This window comes from Rhodnius prolixus, unplaced genomic scaffold, assembly GCF_049639745.1.
Source record: "Rhodnius prolixus isolate KJV_2025 unplaced genomic scaffold, Rpr scaffold_6, whole genome shotgun sequence".
In the NCBI taxonomy this organism is placed as follows: domain Eukaryota; kingdom Metazoa; phylum Arthropoda; class Insecta; order Hemiptera; family Reduviidae; genus Rhodnius; species Rhodnius prolixus.
Window position 1 is genome coordinate 8257593 of NW_027411634.1, and position 20301 is coordinate 8277893.

At 34.6% G+C, this 20301-nt stretch overlaps 1 protein-coding gene across 9 annotated transcripts in view; it reads right to left on the reverse strand.

The window, feature by feature from the left end:
* Positions 1-20301, reverse strand: part of GluClalpha (glycine receptor alpha 1) — a 143434-nt gene that overhangs the window by 54489 nt on the left and 68644 nt on the right. For 2 of the 9 annotated variants that reach the window (XM_074142159.1, XM_074142158.1), the window contains exon 1: positions 19893-20100. The exons of 2 other annotated variants lie outside the window; for them this stretch is intronic. The gene's annotated coding sequence lies outside the window, so the exon portion shown is untranslated. Of the gene's footprint in view, positions 1-4686; positions 5146-19892; positions 20101-20301 lie in introns of those variants that run through there. 5 more of the 9 variants (XM_074142166.1, XM_074142165.1, XM_074142164.1 and 2 more) reach the window with 4 other exon arrangements.

Here is a 20301-nt window from a genome sequence, read left to right on the forward strand (position 1 = left end):
AATGAACTGTGCTGGCTACTACAGTTACTACTAACAACAATACTATATTCAGTTTCCACATAATGCGTAACACGTTTGATACTGTGAGATTTTCAAGTTGTACACTGAAGGTATATTAAAATAGTTGTTCCGCCCCACCTTTTATATTTTGATTGAACTAGCAAGGTTAATTGGGTTTGTTGAACAAAAAATAAGAAAACATGTTTGAATATGAAATTATTGAAGGACGCTTCGCAATATTTTGTATTTACGTTTACCTGTTAATTAATAATAAATAGAATGTTATGGTAGACTTAACATTTGAATTCAATTAGTAGTATAACGTTCGTTAGGTAAGTAGAATATGATAATGAATCCGATTTGTATAAACACACAATTCCCTTATACTAAATTCTTATAATCGTAAGTGCCAAATTTATGTCGAGGAATTATGGGGCTGGAATGTTCTGGCCAGGAACCAGGTTCTCGGAATCTTTCCTAGCTTCTGCTGCACAGAAATAACATTCCGTTAAGATCAGTTTACATTTCGACAGTAACTATCAGGATCAGAAGATTGTCATCCACTCAAAAAGCCAGGCTGACTGCCATTAATTAAATTTAAAAGAACGAAAAAGAAGTTTTGTGACTTCTACATCCGAAAAAGTTCATCCTAAAAAGCCATTTTTGTGTTAGCGTTGATTCTGACTTTACGAAAGATGATTTGTAAAATCTGAAATAAAATAACTCAATATAAACACTGCAGGATGTTTCTTTTGCTTTTCTAAATTTTCTTCAAAAGTTGGAGCCACTTCTACTTTTAGTTGTAAAATTTTTCCGACAAAATCTTTTTTAGGGGCACTTATAGGAGAGGAGATGAGAAGCCATTCCTCTAAAGTGCCAGTTAGTACAATATTAAAGAGGAATAGATAGATTGCTAAAGTTCTGAGATCACATAAAATACTTAAACTAGCAGTTCTACTTTATCGAATGGAATTTTCGCTTGTATACAATTTCTCGAATAAACAATTACGATTTACCTTTAAACTTCATGTAGCTACGTTTATTAATAATTTATTTAAAAAAAGGCCAAATATTTGGGGGGAAAAATTGTACCAATAATAAAACGAAATAGCTACTTCTTTTAGAACTGAATAGAACAATAAGACAAGGTGATGAGAAAGAAAAAAAAGATACAATGCATAGAGAGGCGAAAGATCTAAAGAAAATGTAAATAAGAAATGTAATGAATACAACATTACAAACACCAAATGGTTAATTAAATAATCAATAGTTCAGTTGGATCCCCGTACAAAAAAACACCGAGGGTGGTGCCACACTAATCGGGTGTAGCTGTCGAGATCACTAGCTGCCGCCTCTGAGAAGGCATACTGAGAAGAAACACAACAGATCAGAATCTATCAGCACCCAGGAAACGCTCATGAAAGCCACTCAGTACTCGAAAAACTAGGAAAATATAATCTTCAACTGTTTTTTTATATCAAAGGAGTCCGCCCCAAAGAATGTCGTGGACATTCTTCAGGTTTCCCCTATTAAGACTGAAAGGGTATGCATTCACTAAGCTAAAGATCCCACCCATTATTATTCAACAAGAAACCTTTCAAGAAACTCCTCCACAAACATTTTTTTCTGAGGGGCTCAATATTGCATCCAAAAACTTCATCAGCAGATCCTTCAATGGGAATGCATTGTCCAAAAAAAATGTACGCATCTGACTAACACAGGTCTTACACATAATTCTATAAATTTTATGATAATCATATTTCTGGGATGAATTTCATCGGAGGAACGAGGGTGTACATTCCTCTAAAGTTTTATTTTAGTGAATTGCTAGATTTTAAAACTATCTAATGGGAGGAAGAATTAAATAAAAACTTAGGGCATGGTAGTGAAAGTAAGTCTTGAAAAATTTCCAATGCAGATTTGGTATTTAGAGACGAATTGCTAAGATTATTGCCATAAAGCCTACTTTAAGGCAAAGCCAACATTCTCTTGTTACAACATACCCATAAACCATCACCGATGGCGAGCTACAGAAGCGCCGAAGACAAAAAAAAAATCTCCCTGATTTGCAGGTACGAGTATATCGCAAGAAGTAATGATCTAGTAGACAATCAGTCTTTCACAAAAATTTTTACTTTAATGTCGTTTCTCTGTTCAGCGTTTCCTGCTTCGGAAAAAAGGGATAAATCGTCCTACACTATTGACGATTGATGAGCAGGATTGTAGCAATAAAAGCAAGCTGGGCCTGGTCTAAATTGCATAACCGCATGTTCTGGGAATAGATGTTCTTGAAAACTGTTCATTAAGGTTTATTTTACCTTGAATTACTTATTCTCATTTACGCTGACCTTGTGAAGTGTAGTATATATAAAGGGATATTGAAAACGTAAGAGCATTCAGTGATCAACTGAAGATCTTTTAGTACCGAAGTTAGTGTTCCTAAATAGGTAACCATCATGATGAAACTATGTGCAGTATTAATGTTAGTAGCTGTTGCCACAGTTCATTGTCAGCTTGGCGTTGGACTAGTGGGCGGAGGCGGTGCTATCAAACAAGGAGGCGGTCTAGTGGCGTCTTCTAAAGTCGTGGAACAGAAGGTCATGAAATCCGGAGGAGTTGCTGCAGCTAGTGGCGGTGGAGCTGCATTCGCTGGAGGAATGATTCATCATCCACCTGTCATGATGCATCATGTACCTTTGGTGCATCATGTTCCAATGCATTACGTACACTAATTTACTTTCAATGAATTAATCTTGTAAATAATTTTGATTATAAATAAAAATTGGATAAATTAGAAGCATTTTCATGTTTTCTTGAACCAATTTAATATATTTATTATAAATTCTTTATCAAATTCAATTTTACTCGTTCTAACAGGGTGGTGAGAAGTATTGTTGATAATTTGAATTTTAATAGAGCTACATTTTTCTTATGTTTTGAAACATTTTTCCGCAATAGGCAACCAAGTTTTTCCTGGAATATCCTAGAAATAAACCCAGGATTTCTGAGATGGTGGCTTTAAGGATGGGAATAAAACTAAGAGAGGATGTAGTAGCAAATGATTCCAGATGAAAAAAAAAAATCCAGATTTTCAATTTGACTATTTACCGGAAATGTCCACTTTAGAAGAACCAAGAAGTGGTTTTTCACTCTCTCTGTATCAATTCGCGGAAAGCAAAAATTTCATATTTCATTTGGTGCCACCTAAGGAACGATGAAGCGAAGGATTTGGACAAAATCCGTCAACTGCACCGCATTTCAGTAGGATTTTTCAGTTTATTCTTATTTTTTGTAATTTTTTTGAAAACGGTTTCTACGATTTTCATTAAAGTTGGTCCAGTAATTTTAACATCTTTTATTTGAAACATTATCCAGAAATATTCTATTAAGGACACTTCTAGGAGAGGAGGAACTGGCTTGACATCTCTCTAATGTGTCTTTTTAGTAAAATAATACTTAGATACTTCTAAGGAACATTAAATGTGTTATTAAGTTGCTAATTTGAAGACAATTCCTTAACTGTGCTACTTTGCTGGGTGAAGTTTTCACTTTGTTTTTATAGATTGTCCATGAAAAACATTTAAGGGCAGTTTTTGGGTAGGTTATACCCTGTGGGTATAATTTCAGGGTAATGTTCCGTTTCACAAACTACGGTTTAGTAAGAATTAGACGATTTATTCAAAGAATTAAACATATCGCTTTTTAATAATTATTATTTTTAATTTCAAAGTGTTCTAGTGAAAATTATTCAGTAATTATGTTTGCCTTATTCGCTATCAGGGATTGGCCGTAGTTCTAACAGATAGCAGATTGTCCAACTAATCAGAAGAAAACACTCAGGATGTGACTTTAGTTTTAAAAATATCTCCGAACTTGTGGTAGTGGACTAGTGGCATTGGTCACTTCACTCCTACGGTATTCCAGCCTAACGGCACGAACAATAATTAGATTAACAATCCTAACACTACTAGCATATTCAGCTAGCACTAACTAGAGAGTAATTAATTATATTGGGTTAGCTAAACTACTTGCGGTTAAGCTACCAAAACCCTTCTAGCTCATCACCAAAACCGCTCCTTCAAACACACATTGGAGTGCTGCTTCAAGACGAACTTCAAACACTGATTTCCAAGCTTATTTCAAAAATCAGGAAGGAACAATCTTTAAAGATTCCCGATCTGGATTCAAAAAAAGAGTCAAATTTTATTAAAATGTTCAGTAGAAAGGTTAAAATACCACTGTATTAATTACTGTGTCTACCGTCACAATTAGTTTAGTCATAGCTTGTCCATAGCAAATTTTATTCCCACTCTCTTACTTTCCAAAGTGAGTTAGAAAAGCAATTGTGCTTTGATTTGGAGTTTTAACCTTCCGGAATCTGTTTTGAGGAAGTAAACCTGAGTCCGAAAAAGAGTTTTTTTTTTAAAGGGTTTGTATATGAGCGTGTATGTATCTCACGACACATTTTTTGTACAAATTAAACATTTAATTAACTTTGATGAAACAAATTTTTATTTAAAATAATTTATTATAAAATATGGTGTCAGAATACTGAATCAAACGCCAGAAAATTGAATTTTCTTACGGCTAAAAGAAAATTTGAATGCAAATATTTTGATGATCCAAAAAAAACGAAAATATCCACAATTTTGATCAATAAAAATTACGTATTTTGCAATAACTTACATAGAGGTTGTAGTAAACTGTTGCTTGAAAATGGTGATACTGCTTTGTTTCATGCGAAGTAATTATGTTTCCATTACTACACTCACACAGTTTATTAGTATTAAAAGCACAGCACTGTTATTGTGTTAGTTTCACTTCTATATTAAATCGCTGAGGGTAGCGTTAAACTTTCATAGGGTTTTGCACTAAAGTTGTATAGGTTTCCACTAAATACAGCTAAACTACACTAAAATCTGCGTTTTAAACCTGAAAACCCAAGTAAAACCTAAGTTTAGGCTCTGTTTTTACACTGAACAGTATTTAAAAACTTTATTTGACGGTAAAATAAGCTGGTTTTTTAAAATTTTGGTAAACTCAATGAGTACACAAGGTGCAATAATCTAAAAGAAAACTAACGGCGTTTTAGCGATGACACAATCTACCAATCTCTAACTTCATTCCGAACTATGCGTTTTGTAAATGTGCGAACGTGTGACAAATATATTACCATTTTATTTTAGTAGGGGCGACAGATTTGGTGGGGAGTACGGCCGGCTGAATAACTCAGTCTGTGAATCCAAGATGTGTTCCAATAACACGGGTGGAATATCGCCAACTAATTCTATTCACTATCTCCCCACTATTTGTTCAACTTGGTTCAACTTAAATTTAAATGAAATACACAATTTCAATTAATTTTTTAAGAAAAAGGAAAAAGGGAAATTATCTTTTTTCCAAGCAGAATTCTATTTTTAATTGGAGCGCGATACTTAACAGATTTACCCTCTCACTAACACCCAATACTGAGTGTACAGAAATAAAAATTGACCAGTTTTCTGCTCACCTAAAACTGTTTAGATAGCGCTGTAAGTTTGACTAAAACCAGAGATACAGTGTTTGTTGTAAAAACAAGCGTAAAACAAAAAATATTTATCTGGAGAAACCCTTAAAAAAAGTACTCTCAATAAATTTAGATTTCTGGTTTATTTCCTCAAATTCGATCATTCAATACCGGAAGTTTCGGATTACAGGTTCTTCAGAATACGTTTCAGAGAAAGGCAAGATGGCACTCTCAAATTCTCAATTTGATTACACATTATCTTATGTTTGAAGCATTAATAGTGGAGTGGAGTTATAATTACAGTAAAATGGATACCACTGAACGAGACTTAAAGAAAAATTTGCAAAAAAAAGTGTTCTCTCACAGGAAGTTACAACAATTACATTTCCTCAATTTATATAATACGAAGCAACTAAATGAGAGTGTAAGTAGATGATAAACGGATCAAATTGCCTCGATGAAAAGAAAGAAGTCTCCTCAATGATTTTCTTTAAAGTAGAAAATTGATTTAATTTTTTAATCTTTTATTGAACTTTGCGACTGCAATGGTTGTTGCAACAAGCAAATGTGATATAATGTGAATGAAGATATGTTAGGAGAAGTCACCCAGTTGCGACACTCCATTAACGTGAATAGATGCACTATACTATGGCTGTTGTTGCACTATACTATTTCGACTATGGTTGTTTAGTGTAAAGCGGTCTTTCTGGTGATATTGAAGCTAAGCTCAAGCGCCTCATGAACTGCTTCATAAGATTTATTTTCAGCATACCCAGAGACTCTCGCATTTCGCACTACTACGATGAGTTGAAGTGGCTTTTTCCTGTCTATCGCCGTCAATATTTTTTGGCTTCTTTCCTTTTTCAAGTCATCCAGTCTCAAAGGCCTTCCTATATTTTTCAGCTCCTTAAGTTTAAATCCTCGATACATTCCCGTAATACCTCGCTCATCCGATCTCTATATTCCCTCACACCGTACCTCATCCTTTGAAAAATCCTTCCTTATAAGTGCTACCCCTCTCTGGAACTCCTTACCGCCATGCTCCTACCCTTTCTATCTTTAAATCCCGTCTATTCAGTTATCTCCCTTCTATTCAGCTTCCTCCGAAATTCTAATTGTTTTAATTTATTTCCTTAATTTCTGCTGTTATTTTTATTTTCACTTTTTGTAAGTACTTAATTATTTATTTATTTTCTTTTTAACACAGGCCAAACTATTAAGGCCTCAATTTGTACCTGTATTTATTCTTAGGGGACAATTGTCCCAGAATAATAAATTTCTATTCTATTCTATTCTATACTGCTCTTATCCATCTTCTCTTCAATCTCCTTGGAGGATTACCTGGTAATGTGGAGGAAGATAGATGTTCTATGAGAGGGTTAGGATGAGCTGCTGTAGAGGAATGAAATTTGAAGAAACGAGTGTTAGCAAGATCTGTAATGAAAGGGATTTTGAGGTCATTAGAGATAGTGAGGTTAGATACATAGAACGGAGCGTTAAGTAGTTTTCGTAGTATTTTTGACTGGTAAAGTCTGGATGCATGGAAACGTTTAGTCGATCCCCATACTTCGATGCCGTATGACCAAATAGGTCGCAGTAGCAGAAGTTTTGATTTAATTTTAATAACCAAATATTGTAAGATATAATTATTGATAGAAAAATATACAGTAACATTTTTTAATTCTTTTTATTATTTAAAGATAGGTGGATAAGCAAAAACAGTAATACCAAATTTCACCATAATAAACTTTACAGAAGATAAAGTACTGACAGTTAAAGCATCTGATAAACTATGTACTTTAAAAATGTATTTATATGGCCAACTTAAAGCGTATGTTACTTGCTTGAATATTTTACTTGCTTGAACCCGCTTTTAAATCTTAAAACTCTTGGGTATCTTCAAGGTATAAAAAAAGAAAGAAGAAGAAGAAGATATACAGACATTAGCTTAGTATGAAGTGTTTTAAAAAGGGTATAGACACAGTGAAAACTTTATAAGGAAAATGAATGTTTCATTAGGCTTTTCACTTTAGGGAAATTTATAAAAAGAGAGTTCCTTTATATATTTTTAGGTTTCAATTTTTTCCTTATTTTGTTTTTTTTTTTTAATTCCCTTGGGAGGTGGGAATAATTCTCTGGCCATATTTCCTTGGTAATACAATAACCTCCATACTCCTGAAGGATCTTCTAAAGAAACTAATTACCGCCATCCAGCTCACAATTTTTCTTGAAGGTACTTAAAATCAGAAAGAGCATTTACTAAAAATTTTATTTTATTTTCAAAGATCTTTAGTGGATTCATCAGCAGTTTAACATTCAATAGCGATAATTTTAAGAGAATGTTAGCTTTGATAGCTCTACTTTCAATGTTTATCTGCCCTGAAAGTTACTTTACTTGACAAGTTTTGTCAATTAAGAAGACAATAAAGTGGTCGTAAAAGCTCTAAACTTGGTGAACATTTTCTGGAATGATTTTTTTGAGAAATAAAATGAAAGAAAATAGAATGGGTGCTTCAAAATATCGATATTATTTCTTTCTCTTAAATCTAGAAGTATAAAGTATGGCGACAGTGGTAAATTATCGATATATCGAGATTTCACTGGTAGTACACGTTTGTGAGCCACAATTAACCTTCCCACAGGAAGCTCAAAAATTATATTAACTTTGTTTGAAATTCTTGTCATGAAACTATCCTCCAAAAGTTCTTTGGATCTTTCTTTGGATCTTAATTCCATTTGTCATGGACACGGCCGTGTGTTGTACGTGAATACGCTACTGGCACTTCAGGGAAAGTATTATTAAGCAGAGGTAAGTGTTTTTCTTTAGTTAGCATCAATGAGCGCAGAAACCATAGACGATCACACACATCACACTTATGTCCCATATACGATCTCTGTATTTGGTTGTGGCTTTTCGACGCGTATAGGCCGACATTATATATTTTTGATAATATTTTTTTATTCTAACACCTTATTATATTCACTGTTACTACTTTACACTAATGTTTTATATACAATCGATAGATTGTGACGACAGCTGACGATTAAAACTTAAACGAACATCGTAGCTTCTCCGAGTCAAAAGTTATACCATTTGCAAATTTCGATACGCAGCAAAATGATCTCAAAATTCCGGCGCTTCCGCCTCCACTGCGCGCGATGCGTCACAGTCCTCGCTTATCGTAATGAATTCTTTGATCCTTTAGCTATCCAGTGGTCTAATTTAATTTTGGATGTAGACGATAGATTCGAAACTATAATGCCAAACTGCATCCCCCGATTTTGTTATCATTAGGTTTTTTGGATTGCCTCCATATGATAGCAAATTTAAAGACGTACTCACGTCAAAAATTTATCGGAATTTGAAGAAAACCTCGCTACAAGAAAAATTTGCAAGAATTAACATAAGAATTTTTATATTTACGAGTATAACGAAAAAGTGAAGGAAAAGAAACTTGGGAAATTATGGACAAGTAATTAATAAGAAGAAAAAAGAAAAATCTAGCGACGATTAAAAGTGGAAAAACAGAGAACAATGAAAAGTTTTCCTTCAGAATTCCTCAGACATGGTAAGAAAAACAAATAACATCCACTTGTTTCCTAAACAGGATGATAGTTTTACGAAAAGTGCCTGCTCCAGTGGAGGATCTAGTTCTCTCTCTCTTATTTCTTTGGCTTCCGGTTCTAGAAAACTTTCATTCCACCTACAGCAGCTTTGCTTGTTTCTTTTTTTTTGTGGTGTATATATATATATATATCTATCTCTCTTCTTGAACATGTCATTCAGTTTATTTTCTATTTGTGGCGATTTGATAGTAGATGCGCGGTGGTGAAGTGTAATTGCCTGCCATGAAGAGCTACCATTATCCCAAAGTACTGACAGTCTTCTAGTGATTACTGTTTTGGACAATCTTCTGCTTATTTTTGTTTCACGAGGAAATTATTATTTTTATTTTAAAATATATACAGGGTGTCCCAAGCTGTATGGATACAGGGTGTCCCAAGCTGTATGGATACAGGGTGTCCCAAGCTGTATGGATACAGGGTGTCCCAAGCTGTATGGATACAGGGTGTCCCAAGCTGTATGGATACAGGGTGTCCCAAGCTGTATGGATACAGGGTGTCCCAAGCTGTATGGATACAGGGTGTCCCAAGCTGTATGGATACAGGGTGTCCCAAGCTGTATGGATACAGGGTGTCCCAAGCTGTATGGATACAGGGTGTCCCAAGCTGTATGGATACAGGGTGTCCCAAGCTGTATGGATACAGGGTGTCCCAAGCTGTATGGATACAGGGTGTCCCAAGCTGTATGGATACAGGGTGTCCCAAGCTGTATGGATACAGGGTGTCCCAAGCTGTATGGATACAGGGTGTCCCAAGCTGTATGGATACAGGGTGTCCCAAGCTGTATGGATACAGGGTGTCCCAAGCTGTATGGATACAGGGTGTCCCAAGCTGTATGGATACAGGGTGTCCCAAGCTGTATGGATACAGGGTGTCCCAAGCTGTATGGATACAGGGTGTCCCAAGCTGTATGGATACAGGGTGTCCCAAGCTGTATGGATACAGGGTGTCCCAAGCTGTATGGATACAGGGTGTCCCAAGCTGTATGGATACAGGGTGTCCCAAGCTGTATGGATACAGGGTGTCCCAAGCTGTATGGATACAGGGTGTCCCAAGCTGTATGGATACAGGGTGTCCCAAGCTGTATGGATACAGGGTGTCCCAAGCTGTATGGATACAGGGTGTCCCAAGCTATATGGATAACGACTTTTTCTCGGAAACTAAGATAGCTAGAAAAAAACACTAAAAAATACGTGTTCCCTTAGTTTTTTGTTAGAAATCCAAATTTAATTTGTAAATTTTTTTCGGTGCTTCCAGAAACGGGATACAGGCACCATCTTCATTTTTTCAAATGGGGAGGTGCGGTTTTTATTTAAGAAATAGATATCTCTATTTTTTTTTTTAAGAAAAATTTACTCGAACGGATTTTACCTGTGAGCGATATTTAACAAGTTATGAATGAAAACATGATTCTGATAAAAAATTTCAAAATGATATTATAACGGTTTTTGATTGAGTAAGGAGAAAAGTACTGTTTTATTATAAATTTTACTCCTCATTAATATTACAGATCATGCTCGAAATGGCCTCCGTGTCGATATAACACCATCAGGCATGTAAAGAGAAATCTCGATAGGCAATTTGATATTGTCACAGGGGGCTATTCAGTGTCCACCTCGTTCACCGGATTTGACACCTATGGACTATTTCCTTTGGGAATACCTGAAAAACAAGGTGATTATTCATAACTTTTTTATTTCTTTCCTTATTTCTGCTTATCTAAAAGCATTTCTAAACCTGGGTGTATCAGAATCAAGCCGTAATTGCATCTGTAGATGAACTAAAGCAAAGAATAATAGATACCTGTAACTCGGTTAAATTCGAATCTATTTCTTTGGCAGTAAGGGACAATTGGCAGGAAAGAGCATGTCTATGCATCTCTAATGGCGGAGGCCACTTCGAGCATGATCTGTAATATTATAAATTTATAATAAAATAGTACTTTTCTTCTTATTCAAGCAAAAACCGTTATAATATTATCATTTTGAAATGTTTTATCAGAATCATGTTTTCATTCATAACTTGTTAAATATCGCTCACAGGCAAAAACCGTTCGAGTAAATTTTTCTTTAAAAAAATAGAGGAATCTATTTCTTAAATAAAAACCACACCTCCCCATTTGAAAAAATGAAGTTGGTGCCTGTATCTCGCTTCTGGAAGCACCGAAAAAAATTTACAAAGTAAATTTGGATTTCTAACAAAAAAAAAAGGGAACACGTATTTTTTAGTTTTTTTCTAGCTATCTTAGTTTCCGAGTAAAAGTCGTTATCCATACAGCTTGGGACACCCTGTATATGGCTGTGGGTACCTCATAAAATATTCTTACAGTGCTAGGTGCATTTTTTTTTTAAAATATTGAATGTTTATTAAAAACTGATTGCCTTCTACCAACCTCTCTCACTAGAGAGCCTTCGGGAAGAAGAACCTCCCCGAGATCCAATAATAGTTCTCTCCAAGAAGATCCTATTTTGCAGAGATGACATGCTATGCATATTAATCTATATTAAAATTGATAACTTCTCCTGCAGACAGTTTTTTTTTTTTAAACTTTTAATAATTATTTTTCTCACCCAAAATATTTGAATCAATTTGTTACATTTTATCACACACATTGTGCTCCAGGGTATTATTATGCTGAGAACTTCAAGGATTCTACCTCCTATAGAAGCCTGCTGCAGCATTTAAACCTAGACCACTGAGAAAGCTTAGAATCAGGGAGGGTTCTAGGGAAGATATATCTTCCTTTAACACTCAAAACAAGAATCTGAGTCTGAACTACATCTTTGCTATCGACATCTTTGTAGTCTCCATCAACTTCTTACAGAATCTGCAGTTGTTTCTTTCAGTTGCAGGCCCAGCTTTTTTTTTTTTTTTGCGGGTGTCTGTGATGGAAACACGTCAGTACGCCCAGTCTATTTTTTTTTACAAATATACATGTGATTACTTCCGCTCAGAATAAGGTCACGCCCAAACTATCAAACCGGAAACAATACTATTCGTGTGTGATCAATTTATTGCAATATGGTATGTTTTTTAAACGGGAAAATCAATTTTGACCATGAATTTGGTTCTTTTCTTGAACTCAGATATTTTATTTTAGTGTTTTTTACTTTCGCTTTGTTTTAAAACCAAACAATGGAATTTACTGCTTGTCATTATTATTTAAATTACAAATTTGTGTTCCTCCTATTAATCAATAACCCATTTAATGCGATTGGTTGCATCTCAGTGCTCGAATCAAATTCGCTTGTTTATAAAAATAGTTATTTATTTAACAAGTGTGGAAAGTAATACTTTTCCTCACGCGAGTCAGTGTTTGCACGCACGAGCGAGCGAAGCGAGGCGAGTGCAAGTGCAAATTGCCGAGTGTGAGGAAAATACTTGACACTCGAGTTAAATATTATATTTTTTCTGCAACCATTAGATTTATTAACTAAAAAAATTAAAAATTTCATTTTTACAGTCTACAAAAAATAATTTATTTATTATAAACATTTATTGTTATATTACAATTATTTACATTACTTACGTATTTACATTACTTATTACATTTTCTGCTGTTTCTTTTATTGATGGAGTGTTTTCTAAACAGGAATCACTAGAATCCATTTTAAATTTCTATAAGGTAACACTATAACCTTTTTAACTGTTATAATTAAAAATATCTAATTATTTATTAAAGTATTATTTTTATTTCTATATTCCTTTCAATTTTTATTTTATTTTTTAATATTCGTTTTTTAATTATTTAGTTACGTTAAATAAGCTTATTAAAGTTTTACAGAAAATATTTATGTTAATAACAAAACTTCTTATATCAAGGAAGCACAATAAAGTTTTTCCACACACTAGTGCGGAAAGTGACACTAATGGGAATTTCCCCCCACTAGTGTGGGAAGTTGGGAATTACACAGCTGATTTTAATTGAGTAATGAGAACTTCCCTACATGGTTGCAGAAAAACATTATTTTCCTCACTTATTAAAAAATTATATTATTTATATTTATTTTATATTATCATTTATATATTTATATTATATAAAATTATATAGGGAAGGGATTAGCTATGCGGTTAGCGTACTGGACTCCACGCGGAGGTCCCGGGTTCGAATCCAGCTGCTAACCCTTAGATTTTCTCTTCCTAGGAGCTTCTTACAGCTCACTGTCCGGTGAAGGACAGTATTGTCTGTAACGAGAGAACACTGTCCGAAGGCCGGCAGTGCACTGAAAAAAGCTACGGGCGCCAATAACCTTAGATGTTGACACGCCTTAAATCATTAAAAAAAAAATATTATATTAAATAAATATTATTTTAAAAAAGATAAAACAGATTTATTTTTAATTTTAAGGCCTAAAAAACAAATCAAAAAAGTTATATATATTTTGTTTTTTTACTTTTCACGATAACACTGGAAACAAGAAAGAATAAAGAACACCAGGATGTAGTGTTCCTCTTAAAATACAATATGCCGGAAGTGCCCACTTTGAGCAGCTAAAAAAGAAAGTCATTGAAGTAATTCTCAACCTCTTTTTTCTTTTTTGTCGTTCAACCCTTTCATCAAAAATTTAAGAACTGGTCTAAACTGTGCCCCCAAGAAATACGGAGTTTAAAATACGATCAAGACACATAACTTGGAGATAATGAAGCTTACGGAAGGTAAAGTTGTAAAGACGTTAAATTAACTATCATTTACTTTACATTCTAAATAGAAAATAAACTACAATTTTCAATTATTTTTTTATACTCGTATTATTGCAGTTTAAAGAAAAACATCTACGCAGAAAGTACAAGGTTGGAAAAATACATTAACATGGTGAAAATATATTTCCACACAAAATTGGAAATTCTATTCTGCGCGCTATCTCTAAGGTAGGCTTCAATAGGAAAGTCAAAATTTAATGGAACCTGTTGCTTGCTGATAAGGTTCGAAAGTAAAAAGCAGCAATATTGGCCACGCAAAACCATTAAAAAGGTTACAGATAGAGGAAAAACTACCGTAGACTGTAATTACCTGAAAGTTACTTCTCTCGCTTCATACTTTAACACTAAACCTACCGACATTTATGCATAACTATTCCTACCATGACCGGTCAAATGACCGCACTTTAAAATCACTTAAATTTCTTATTTTAGAATGAAGATAATAATTATTTAACTACGAAAAAGCATAGTTTCTTTTGATTAAAAATATATCTCGTAGATTTTACTCTTTTTTGCATCATTTTTTATAATTACAGGCTTCTCAATTGCAAATTTCCCGCATACTTACTTTTTACATTTTAGACAGCATTTTTTAGTCTTATTGCCTTTGCAGTATCTTATTTGGCTATTTTCCGATCATTTGTTCTTGTAATACTAGTATTTGTCATGCTTTTGCAATGGTAACACAAATTTTGCCTTGAAATTTCACTTCCGGTAGTTTTTGATACAAAATCCATGGATTTATCCCGGGGCTAAGTCTAGGATATTGAAAACTATTTGTTGAGGCCATCTCCGAAATTTTCTACGGTTATATTTCTTCCACGAGCTGTATACATTTCAGCTAATTTTAGAGCGTCCAACTACCCAAGCGGAACTGAAGGTTTCTCTGCTTTCACGTTTTTCCAAAAATGGAAAGCCTTTTATTGCATCGAACGCTAGCCAAGATTTGATACCAAATTTATCCGGTTTATTTGGCATGCACTGAGTAAATCTGCATCTTGACTTTGTTGGGAACAAATGTCCTTGGAAGAGATATATGCTCTTGGTTAGAACAGCTTTGACTGTTCTCTGCGAATTAGTTCCAAAATTTATAAATCAAAGCAAATTTATCGGTTTGTAAACGATTATTTCTTTGATCCACTCGAATAAACCTCGAAAATTTCCGTCTATACATTTCTGCTCACAGTGTTTGAGAAGAATGCTCGTCCCTATTTTTGTTCCAGTGAAAAGGGCAATATCGTACATTTTTCGCCTCATATGCACCACATGCAAACAATAATCCGATAAATGCATTATCAAATTGAGTTTTCGAGAGAATTCTGTTACAAAAAAAATAAAATAATAAAATAAAATATTAAAATAAGTAAATAAAATTTAAATATTCAGCCGGTCAAATGACCGGTCGCGGTAGTTAAGACGGACTACAAAGTTTTCTCAAAAATCAAATATTAGGAAAATAAGTGAATATTAAAAAAACAATTGTATACATATTTTAGGAAAAGTCGTGAAGTTTAATGGCGGTATGATGACGCTGTAATTAGAAAATTTAAATCAAATTTAAAAAACAGTCAATTGACCGGTCGTGGTAGGTTTAGTGTTAAGGTTTAAATGATATTATTCTTCAAAAGTTATTTTTACAAGGGTAATTTATCATAAACATAAAATGAGTTGGATGATGTTCGATTAGAAAATTTATAAAGGTAGTACGTAAAACAATAAACTTTTCATTTTTATTGTTTATCCATTAACTACAAAGTTTAAGAGAATAAACATGGCCGAAGGTAAGATTGCAGTCTACTTGGAATGGGTTTTCTTTTAGTTTAAGTCAAGAGAGAGAGTGTGGCAAAAGAAAAAGCAACCTTCAGGAAGGAACAAGAACGAATGGGTAGTTGATCTTAGTCGGTAGCGGTGGCGGAAATAAATGATAGTATAACAGAAAAACAGAGGACAATACATCTTCCTGGCTGTAAAAAGAGGACCAAGAAATATACTAAGAAAAGGATAGTCCTTTTTCAAAGGACCATCATAACTTAGGGAGAGACAAGAGATTCTTAAAACATATGTACAAATTGAGGACGTTAATGGAACATTAAAGCGATAACGGGTTGTGTTTTTAAATTGAACGAAGACTTCTTTCGTGTTTATTTATAATTTTTTGCCACGCAGCTGATTTTTCATCTTTTGTTTTTTTTAAACAAAACATACAAATTATGAGATCCTCAAAACATTTCTCAAAATACATCATAAAAAAGTAAAAGTAGCTGGAAGTACAAATTTGATACTTTTGATTAAGGTATCCCCATGAGACTCTTGATAAATCGGAACTACATCTTTATTTCACCTTTTTTTTGAGACGTCCTAAGAAAAAAACAAAAAATGGCACCAATGATTCTCATTAAATCATAAAATAATTATAAAAAAATAATGAACGTTTGTTTGTAACATTTGTTTGTATCCTGGAAGATATGATTAAGGTTATCTTGTACAACAAATATGCAGTTCTGTCTGTCATTTATGTAATATTAACGGATATTAAATAAGAGCCAAAAAACTTCTAGTCTGAAGAAAAGCACATAACTTTAGGTGTAAATTTTCCGAAGCTTTCAGTCGGCGAAAATGACCATTTCAGGCGATATTTTGTTTAAACTTGGTTTTCCCATGGCTCATATTCAGGACTATAACTTTGGTTTTATAAATATTTAGATTAGATTAGAGCGGCCTCAAGGCCTACGCCACTGCGACCCCTTTGGATCTATAGTGGCTCCCCAACTTTAGAGCTCACCCTCCAGACCTGTCCGTTTAATCAGACTCTTAATTGCGGTGAGTGACTCCTGAGTAAAGCTCACATTCCTTGGTTTCCTTAGCCACACGAGCCCCTCACACTGACACAACACGTGCAGAGTGCCGTTTCCTCCTCTTCCTGACAGAACCTACAGAGGCTATCATCTGCCAGGCCCATGCATGTATTTTCTGAGCCTTCAGTGGCCGATTAATAGACCTACAATTATCCTTATAGCCCCACTGCCTTCGCGGATTAATTCTGCAGTAAACCTCGGCGAATAGCCTTTAATAAACTCCTTCGCCTGTCTCTGCCCAGTGGTTGCAAGCCACCCATTCCTGAGACCTACTCTGCACCCATAAGTTAATGGCCGCAGACTTAACACACTTCGAAACCCCCAAAACAGGGCTCCGGGCCAACAAAGTGTCCCGCAGAGGTCTTCCCGGGCCAATAAATCTGCCACTTCGTTTCCCTTGTGTCCTGAATGACCCAGGTACCCAAACCAGAAAGACCTTATTTTGGTCACTAATTTCATTCAGAGCAACCAGACAGTCTCATACCAGCCTTGAATTAACCTGGTCTGAAGCGATAGCTCGCAGAGCCGCCTGGCTGTCCGAGAAAATCACGACCTTATGTTAGAATTAGTTATTCCTCGTCCCACAATCTCGGAAGCACAGAACCTAATTGCAGCTAGCTCAGCCTGAAAAACCGTAGCTAGTTTTCCTAGGCTAACCGAAAAGCTACATTTCGGTTTCGCTCCGTACTTATAAATATTTCATGAATAAACAAAATTTAAGCGTGTTAACGTGCGAAATAGTGCACACTTTATTTAAATCGTAGCAGGAAAGTAATGTAATCGCCTATTTCTTTCAGGTGGGGCCTTAACTTCCCAACTACCAATTAGGTACCGTGCATGGCTGCGGAAGTAGATATATTACTAATAACATTTTGTCCAACACGCGAGATTCGAATTGAGGAAGTCCTAGGAATAGCGATGTAAATTCGGCTATAATAATTCAGAATTTAAAATAGTCAAAGATTAGATTCCATTTTAAGAAATCTCTATAATTTCAAAATTCTACATTGATTAGAAAAAGTAAAAAGAGAATACCCAATGTTTTGTTCGGTCTTTGTTTAACGATAACATTACACGATAGAAATCCCATCAACAAATTCTCTCTAATCTCATAGAACACAGAGTTTAACTCCCTAATTAACCCTTAAGATATTCGCCTTAACCAATTGTGTTAGACCAATTTACCTAAAGGTCCCAGAGAGAATGGACGTAGGGAGAGTTCCTTTGTAGGGGGTTTCTTTGTATAATGGTATTGTTTATTCAGTTTGTGAGTCTGTTTGTTGTTTTTGTAAATTTGTTTTGAATTTACTTTAAATTTTGTTTTCAAAAATCAAATTATAAGCTCAGCAACCAGCAATGCTTTTTGTATCTTAAAATTAATAAACCAAGGTCCTCCAGAATTCTAATAAAACTTAAAAACAGCTTTTACTAGAAGAGTTTATCAAATTAAAGGGATTAATATTAATCGAGTAATAGGATTGGAAATCGGAGTAGACTGGCCATCTAGAGTGATGCTGGCGGGAAGTCCGTACTCTCTCCATGCCTAAAATTACTTTCGCTTTATAACCGTTGTGGTGATGTCTCGAAGAAGTTGTAAGAACTAGTTTTAGGTATTAGGTTTCTTGCCTCTTCAAGCTTCCTACTACCTAAGTTTGAGGCTGATTTGATCAGGGCTTCTTGAATGGTCGTTTATATCGCTCCAGGTCGACAAAGATCAGACGTTAGTTTCAGGAGATGATGATTTCAAATTCCACTTATTTCTGGCGTAAATTCTGGTTCGGAAAATTCACTAAGTGGTAAAGTTAATAAGTTTAAAGCGGAAAATTATTCTGAAATTTCCATTTCGGAATTACATCAGAATGTTTAGAAAACAATCATATAAATATGCAAAATTTAAAATAATAAGGAAGTGAAATAACAGGATCTTGTTAGAGATTGTGCTTCCTTTTACTGACGCCTCCAAAATCTATTTCCACACTAGATACGATCTGATAGAGGAGAAGAAGAAAAAAAAATTTCTGCTTCCACTTAGTTATGGAGGCTGGTCGAGAGGTAAAGGAAATACCAAGAGCGGGGGGAAAAAAAATAATTCTCTCCATATAGCTGGGAAAGAGTTTATGCCACAGGCACCTTGATTTCGTCGAGGAAAATTAATACGTGCAATCTAGTATGGAAGTTTAGAGGTTTGGCTCTGTTGGCCCCTTACCAGTGGAACGACTAGGCAACAGGAGGAAAAAAAGTCTGATGTAGAGTGGAAAATGGAATAAGGGGGTGAACGTAATCGTGGGCCAGCGAGAAAGAGAGAGAGAATTACACCAGCAGTGTTGGCAGAAGTAAGGGAGAAATCATTCCCCCCAAGAAGGGAGATTTTACTCTAACGCAAACAGTTTGGCAGCACTGAACAGGTTTAGTTTTATAACTTCAACCCTACTACAGCCACTGATTCTTTTCACTTCCGTGTGTGTCCAGACAGTAATGTCCTTAATTTTAATCTGCTTCTGACGAAGGCGAAAAGAAGGAGAAGAAAAACTGAAAATTTTTAAGAATCGCAATTTTTTTTCTAATTTATCAATTTTCAAATTACTTTTCCCCTGACACGCTCCAAAAAAAAAAAGGACGCAGTGCAATCACGAAGTTTTCCCTGGAAATAAAAGTTTTCCGGTCACAAATCAACTTTTGATTCCTCTTGCGTTCACTTTTCCTAAATTGATTTTTTGGAAGAGTTTCGCGGGTGAGTTATTGTGTACCTCCAGAGAATTGCCAGGTTTTTATCCTTCAGAATGTTAAGGAAAATAAAAAAATTTGGCCAAAATTCAGTGTTGGAAGAAAATTCTGATTTAATATTTCATTTCCGGGTTATCCGGGATAGAAGACTGTGGGCCAGCAAACCGGAAGTGTTATTTCAATGAGTAGATTTTCCATTTTCCTATAAAAAAAAAAAAACCAAAACGGATGCAACATTTTCTTTCAACTACGTATTAATAACCACCCTCATGTAGGTCTATCACTTATATTTTTATATTTCTAGCACATTTTACAGAGAAAATTTATTTTTAGGAGCGGACATTTGCATTAGTCACCTCATCTAATAATTTGCAATACGTGTTTATTGGCAAAGTTCACTTAGGAAACAATCTATCACTACAAATTAGGAAATGTAAAATTTTAATTAAACCTTAATGATTAATTCAAAAATACCTACTTACCTAGAGAAAATACATAAGAAAAAAAATCCTAGTCGAACAAATAAGAAAATAGATTGTAGAAACAATAGAATATAGTACACAGAATGAGTGCTTCAACCAACATCTCTAAACCATAAATGACATCTCAATCTATCCGAGAGTAAGTGCACTTTGAATAAAAAAAAAAAATTCTGCGCAACATGGTGGTGCTAGCAACTTGTTCGCACAAGTGATAGATTGGATAAACTATCTTCGCCAATTGATGCGAACAATCAGTATATTATGTGGCGTCTATTTGCTATCATTAAACTATATTGCTCGTTAGAACAAGTTGAGGAGCGGACATTTGCAATAGTCACCTTATCCCTGTATTAAATCTAATAATTTGCAATACGTGTTTATTGGCAAAGTTGGCTTAGGAAAACATCTA